The following is an 8,249-nucleotide window of genomic DNA, read 5'->3' on the forward strand; positions in this document are numbered from 1 at the left end:
GCCAAACGCTAAATTCTGATCTCTACTGTCAACAACTGGACCGTTTGAAGATAGCGATTGATCAGAAACGGCCAGAATTGGCCAACAGGAGAGGTGTCGTGTTCCACCAGGACAACGCTAGGTCACACGCATCTACAGTGACTCGCCAGAAACTGCGGGAGCTTGGTTGGGAAGTTTTAATGCATCCGCCATACAGTCCGGACTTGGCACCAAGCGATTATCATCTTTTTCTTGCATTGCAAAATTTTTTTAATGATAAAAAATTGGAATCTAGGAAGGATTGTGAAAATCGACTACTAGAGTTTTTTGCAAATAGAGACCAGGACTTCTATGACAGACACATTTTGAAGTTACCTTTAAATTGGCAACAAATCGTACAACAAAACGGTGCATATTTGACCCAAATCGGACAATCCGAAGCATGTTAAATAAAGTCCTGAAGTTCATATAAAAATAATGGATTTCTTTTTCCCCAAACTAATATATGTGTTAAATTTGTTTGTGTAAAAGTGCATTTCGCTTTTGATTGCTTTAAGCAGCTTAGTGAAGACGGGGAAAAACAGGTCTTTGCATCAAGCGATTCTACATCTCAGATTTTCGAGGAATACCTTTACACTTTATGGAATCCTTGATGTTCGCCTCAGAATCTTATCACATTTCAGAGAGAAGGCTATTAATAATATTCATATAATTTTCTTTCTTCAATTATATTCTTCTGTCACGGTTCGGTTACAGTTTGATTTTTCTCCATCTTACCACAGTTGACATGGATTCCTGATGGAATGTGTGTAGCATGTACAATAAAATTTACTGAGATATTTTTACTTTTTCGTATTTTATTTATTTATTTACTTATTTTTTTTTTTTTTTTTGCCTTTTTCTCTCTTCGTATTTATTTATACTTTTTCATTATTTCCCTTGCACTTGTGACACTTGAGTGAGAGAGTATATATGTTGTGTATGGAATTATTTATTATTTGCCCATAAACTCTTTCGTAGACAAAGCATTTTATTACTACTGACTGAGTTCACACCATTTAATTCCGGAAAGAGAATTGTGCCAAAAAGCGGTTTCATTAATTCACACATTTTATATATGCGCCTGCTGCTCTACGTTTCACAAAACGAAAAATAATAAATTAAAAAAAAAAAAATAAAAAATAAAAATAAAAAGGAAAAATAAAATACAAGAAACGAGTAAAGACCAGTAAAATATTGTGCAGTCAAGTAAATTAACGTTTAATAAAGTATTTCGTGTAAAATAAATTTTTAATTTATAAAACTTAAATACAAAGCAACACACTACATATGTGTGTATATATTATATATGTTAAAGAGATTGAAAAAAATATTGCAAATATTATTTTACTTACTACTGTTATTAAATATTCGTTGAATACAAAAATTTGTATTAAGTAATGCTGATAATCTGCAAGAAATATGGAAAAAAACAAAAAGAAATTTAAATTAGAAAACATTTTTCTCTAATAATATATTATAACTGGGATGATAATAAATAAGCGAAACGAACGTATAATTAATTATAATGATTAGGAAAACAATTCTTTCCAATCACTAATTGATTACGATCGATTTCAAAGAATAGTTTTGTATGCCTATAGGAAGCGGCACTAATTATAATCATAGATAATTGCAGTTATAAATAGTAATTTTAAAAGTAAATGATGATTAATTGATATGCAAAGTTAAAAAAAAAAAAAAATACCCATAAGAGTTGTTTTAGGTGTTGAAAAATGTCATGACTTAAGTTTGATGATAGTAAAGTCAAACAATTTATTGCGTGTAACTTAAGCTCCTTAGGACAGTGAAAAAACAAGCCGAACTTTTAAGGTCTCACGCGCTTATAAAAGAGATCAATATGTTCAACAATTGTTTGAACCCTAATAGAACTAGCGATGTCTTTTGCATCTCTATGCGGTCAATTCGATCTATAATCTTTGTAAAATCATCACAATCGCAGAAACGAAGGTAGAAGGCTTAAATCTGGCATAAATACCGATGCATATATCTTGGAAGGGGATGATGATGACGATGTCTGGCTTCGCATTAAAGATTCGAAGAGAAGAAGGCTTATGGTTGCCTAAAATAAAAGTTTGAAGCACCGTGGGGTCAACGTGCCCACACACACACACACACACACAATTTAACTCGCATATGCTTAGGAAAACCTCTTGTGTTGAATTTACATGAGGGATGCCGACGCAGGAGTGCAATGATGGCGCATATGCCTACGGAAAGTTAAGCAAGAGAGGACGTTGAGTCCTAACTGATGAGTACGCCCTTCCGGAAAGTAAACCAAAATATGCGGAAACAATAAATAGTGCAAAGAGATCTGGAAACGTTCCGTTAATGGGGTCTACGGGCCATAGATTTCATATAACTCTTGCAGTGTGGGTATAATTGCGCGGGTGCCTGTTCGCGTTTTAATGATCCGTTTTGCCAGGGGATATCGTGAAATTAACTGGCATGGCAAGTGCACTCGTGTAACCACTTCCATATCGTTGTACCAAAAATAAATGGATCCTCTGTCATATACGTGCAATAAATTTAGTAAATATTTTTTGGTCTGCGTTTTTATCAGCGATAAGTTGTTGTTGTTTAGTTACAATAGTTGTAATTAGTTATAATTGTAAAGAAAAAACACGAAATTCTTTTACTTAACACAGTGAATCATCTGTTGCTGATTTGCTGAATTGCAGGAAGAGAAGAAGAAAATGTAAATAAAATTCATTTATGCTAAATTACGTTGTTCCATTTACACAAATGGCATTGGAAAGTGTAAAAAGTGTTTTAAAGTCGCAAGAGGCTTTTAACGATTTCTTACTAGTGGCGTTTGGGCCCATTTCTAACTCGAACATGCAAAATTATTCATCTTTCTGTACTTGAACTTTCACAACCGAAGCCAGAGCTATCCTTCACGCTGTGAACCTTGCCCATAAAAACAAACTCAAAACCGTCATTGTTACCGACAGTTTGTCTGTATTACAAGCTAATTGGCATCTTTCGACTTCGAGATGGAGCACCATCAACAAATTAAGGAATATAATTACAACTACCGACGGAAGAATTAAAATGTTGTGGGTACCAAGTCGAGTGGCAAATGATGCTGCTTCTGCTCCTCTAATCATTGCTGATGTCATCGAAAAGTTGGATCTTCAAAGATACACTGGAAGAAAAGTTAAGGAGAAAATTGCAGAAGAAAATTAACAATCCCATCATCAACGCTACTCTTCCATTAACCCTCAATTAACTCCACCTTTGTATCCAACAAATGTTGAGAAAACCAACATCCAAACATTTTCGAGAGTTAACCTTGATCATACAATTGCAACTCACCAATGAATCTCGAAGAAGCCTTCCCGCCCCCAATCTGCAGTTGTGGACAAACTCTCACTATAAAGTACATTCTCTGCGACTGCCTTAACTTTTGCTTGACTAGAAGTATTGCAATTGGAACGATTAACCCTTTGGACATTCTACAGTCAGCTTCAGCTTTTGTTACTACTACTAAGCTCATTATCTAATGTACATTTATTTAAATTACAGCCGATAGCCCGTGTTGCCAGTGCTCAATGTCTTTTCTTAGTCTAATAATTTATTTTATTAGCCTAAAATTATAATAATAACAATAATAATATTCAGCTTTCTATTTTCATTATTGTGACCATCTAAGTAAAAATCGTCAGAAAAGTTTTGAACATTATAAGCTTTGCAAACATTTTTCTTATGCTCGCAAACGGAAAGAGGACAAGTTAACTCACACGATACCCGTAATGTTCGAAGCCGACCGAAAGACCATTTGACAATAGACACTGCCCTTGTTAATAGCAAAGAATCTAGAAGAAGATAATCTGGGTTTAAATATCCATTAAGCGTTTTAAGCCGGCGCGCTTTGTTGCGTCGTGCAGTACTATGTCACAAATGAATTCTTCTACCGAAGCATATGACGTGCTTTTGTAGAAAGCAGCCGCATAGGGCAACAATAAATTGAGTCAGTTATCATGGCAACATCTTGAGCCGTCGATTGTTAACGAGGCCAATTTGTTCGAATAGTCTCAGTATGCCTTTACGAGGCAGCGATCAACATCTTTCGAATTGATTGTGATTGCCGTTTGTGCTTCAGTCAATGGAAACTTAAAATGAAATCCATGTTGAATTGTTTTTTTAACAGTCTCCACGACTAAGGCTTATTTGAATAGAACTTTGTATTCTTGAAAGGTGATAAATGTGTAGTAGACTTATATAAAACGTGTGTATTTATGAACTTTGCATCAAGGTTGCATAAACAAACATTTAAAGACCAAATGTATATAAAATAAATTTTTTTTTCTTTCCTTTTTTGTTGAAATTCTACTATATTTCGTAAGACTTTTTTTTTTTTTTTCTTTTTTTGTGAAATTCAATTTTCAAACGAACTGAGAGTAAAGTTCTTTGGCAGCAAAAAAAAAAATTTAATAAAGTGAAGAGAAAAAAAAAAAGGGGAAAAAAAACCATCTTCGCATATAATTTCGTACAACACACAACAGATATCTTTCATTTTTTGTGTGTGCACAATATACACAGAGAACAAGAATTAATACAAAATTTTTCTTTAAATATAAATGTAGGTGTATGTGCATGCATGTTGACCCATTTAGGTGTGAAAAGATTTTAAAATATTTTATGGCACAGAAGCTAAATGAATAAATATTCATAAATAAAATATTTACACATCGCTTATGCATGCAGTTCATAAACTTGACGTTAGATTGATGCGAAATAATTTTATATTTGTGAGTATTTTACTATAATCTTGATCGATATCTATCTTCTTGCAGTCTTTATTAAATTTTCTTGGTAAAATTGACAATCAATTTTTGTTTTTTTTTTAATTTTTCCTTTATACTATTTTGCAAGCATTGAAAACAGATATCAAAACAAAGGTATAAAATGACTTTGTATTTTTTGCAATATGTACGCACATATCACATTTTATGTGATACCACTTATGACAATTTAAAAAGCAAAAAAAAAAAAAAAAAAAAAAAAAGAAAAGAAAAGATTTTTAATTAAAAATTTGTAAAGTGTTTACACTTGAGTTATATAACTGTAGAAACAAATAAAACTTCGATCAAGTTGCAGCTTTATTGTTACACAGCTTCACACATCTATTTACATATTCGTATGGGGTTCAGAAGAACAAGGCACGTTGCAATGCATTAGAACTATTGGAAGTAACTCCTTGATTGCCTACGAGCGCAGGATATGTTAGATTCGTTCTTCCCTTTCTAAAGTTTCACATTATTCCGACTTACATTATTACATTCTTGAGTTCTGAGGGCACTAAGATGTGCGCCACTCCACCCAACCAATTCATCTGTTTGCCCTCTGTTCAGATGGATAGTTAATATTGGGCTGTGACACTTGCAACCAAAACCCACTACACACGATAACCGTCAATTAGAATTCCTAGCAGATGGCCTTCATATGCATTGTATAAATAAAGCGTAGATACTACATAGCGATTTCTAAAGATGATCACGATTACCTAATTGACTCGTTTAATGTTAGGTTTGCAATGCTTTTCGAATTTTATGTACAGGCTTTAAAAAGCTAATAGCAAGGGTTCGCCGCATACGGAATACGGCTTTGAAGATTTTCAATAAGCCACGAAGGGATTTACTTCTTTTGAAACCGTTAGGCGAAAGAGTATCACAACTTGTTTTCTTCCCACCTTTTTTCTCTCGTTCATTAACTTCGCTCTCGTAAGGCAGAAAGTGCTATGCGTATTCATTTGCCGAAGGCAGTTTTTTCACTATGACGGATTTTCTTCCATAATAAACTATGGAAAAATCGACAGATGGAAAACAATATCATTGAAAGTTTCACAGAGTACGGCAACTCACTACCATCGATAGCCGCCAAACAAACTCATTTATCATTTGAAGATTGAAAAGAATTAACATAGTGTTGGTCAATGACTGGCTGCTGGCGACAATTTTTCTTTGAAATTACAAAATTTTCGTTTAGAGATCTGCTGATGTACGGAAAAGTGTAAAAATATGGAGCCGAAGTTTTGGTTGATAGGCTCTGTAAAATTTGGGTTTTGTCTTTTTTTATAACAAAAGAAAGAAGTAGAAAATAAGTGTTGACACTAATGCTTGGTGTGCGTGATATATAAATTGACTTTTTTCTGTTAAGGTCAAACAAGAGATTTGTCAATGTCTTTCAATTATTTTTGAAACAGAAGAGATGCTTTGAGCTTTGATTTTTAAATTTCTGCGTCTTGTTGTTGTAAAACTGGTAGATATGTCGGGTGACACAAGCAAGTGCCTTTAAGTTATCCTTTACTTTTTTCTCCGATGCCCATTAATACATTATCACGCAGTCAGATTAACTTGTAATGTTTTGGTCAATCCATTATTCACATTGATCAGAGGTTACCAAGTTCCGCATGATCAGGTTTTAGCAGCTCGCAGAAGACTACACTTTTGCTTCAAATTTTTTTTTTTTTTTGCAGGAACGATTTGATTCACTTTTTGCAAAAATTTTGATCAGCGACTTCTACAAACAAAAATGATAAGCAAATGGAGAAAACCAGTGTACATAGTCATTGCATTTGATGGCTTTAACCTTCCTTTACATAAAATAACAGTTTTCCATCGTATCCAGCGCACTCCGTCGATAATCATGGAGCGTTCAAAATTCTTCTTCTTCCAAATTCATTTGCTTTCATTCATTTTTACTCTTTGTTTGAAGAAATCGGCTGCTGAAGCCCACGAAACACGTTCAGAGGCTTATGGTGATGCTACTCCATCATATACCAATATCGTCGGTTTTAAGTTCAGCCGTTTGAAATTGACGACACGAATTGGTTAAAAATGCCATTTTTTGGCTACTTGTTGCAAGAGTTATCCACGATACACTGTCGCAGCTCAAATGGGAAGTTCGGCCCGACAGCCAGCCTACTCACTAGACATGGCGCCTCCTTTACCACTTGTTCGAATCGATGCAACGTAGCTTGGCTGGCAGGCGGGTCGGAAAAATTGATGAAATACGAAAATTGGCCGATGGGTGGATCGCTGCCAAAGCAATGTAAATATTTTCGACATGATGTCGCCATGTTGTAAAATGCTCTACAAAATGATGAAAGCTAGTTTGATCAATGTATATTGTACCAGCTTTTCGCAATAAATGACTTTTTCAAGTCTAAAAATGATCAAAACTTTTGCAAATACCTAACAGTGGCATTTTATTTTTTGGATATTTAAACTAATGACAATTTTTTGCATCCGTGACAATACGTGGAAAATATCGTGAAGGAGCTTTTCCCTACTGAATTTTCATTTCTCCATTCATCCATCACTTAACGCATATGTTATCCCATTTTTCTAATGCTCGTAATCTACCTATGATATATATACGTTCACTGATATTGCGCTGGATCGCACACAGTTGAGCGACCATCATATGTTGCTTTTGCGTATTATCTTCTTGATTCTTTGAACCTAGCTTTGGCATTAAAACATTGCTTGACAGTAAACTTCGCTAGGAAAGCAAGTGATGTTTTGACTAAAGAAAAAAAAACAATGCAAGCCTTAATTCGAAGATTTTCAATGGGAAAAATACAGCCGGCGCCGGCGTCAATGTTAAGTTCGCTTTGATGCCGGGCTTTCGTGCTCAACAATGATGCAATTGGATGCAGGTAAGTATCATTCACATAGACACAGGCTCATTTTTGAAAAATCCGGTAAAAACTTATTTATTCATTTAGTAATGTATGGCTTCTATGTACATCAAAAATGGCAAATGAACAGTGAGATACACTTTTTATTACATCATTGCAAATTCCAAATGCCCAATTCCAATACATAAACAACAAGAAATATTAAATTAAATTTCCTATAAACTCTAATGCAATTCTTTTGAAAATTCGCAATTTCTCTTGCTAAGCTGACCTGCCTTGCTATGTGCAATTGCATCTCTTGACTTTCACTATCATTCAATAAAATTTTCTCGAATTTCAAAACGAAATATTTGCAGTTTTTTAAGAAATCGACTTAAGTCATAATAAACTTTGTTGAATAGAGTAAAAACCTGTTGATGCTTAACAGAAAGAATTTAATTAACAAACTTGTCTTTATTGACTTTTTTTTTCATATTTAAACTGGCCAAGTAATAAAAAGTCAATTCTTTATAAAACTGCAAGTGAGTACAAATATTCAAAAGTTTTATGTGTACATTTCGTT

At 34.0% G+C, this 8,249-nt stretch overlaps 1 protein-coding gene across 1 annotated transcript in view; it reads right to left on the bottom strand.

Moving 5' to 3' along the window:
• Positions 1 to 2,955, bottom strand: part of LOC119636502 (probable serine/threonine-protein kinase tsuA) — a 75,364-nt gene extending 72,409 nt beyond the window's left edge. Inside the window, exon 1 of the mRNA XM_038031873.1 lies at positions 1,374 to 2,955. The gene's annotated coding sequence lies outside the window, so the exon portion shown is untranslated. The remainder of the gene's footprint in view (positions 1 to 1,373) is intronic.
• Between the last annotated feature and the right edge of the window lie 5,294 nt (positions 2,956 to 8,249).

Source organism: Glossina fuscipes, unplaced genomic scaffold, assembly GCF_014805625.2.
Source record: "Glossina fuscipes isolate IAEA_lab_2018 unplaced genomic scaffold, Yale_Gfus_2 28, whole genome shotgun sequence".
Classification (NCBI taxonomy): Eukaryota; Metazoa; Arthropoda; class Insecta; order Diptera; family Glossinidae; genus Glossina; species Glossina fuscipes.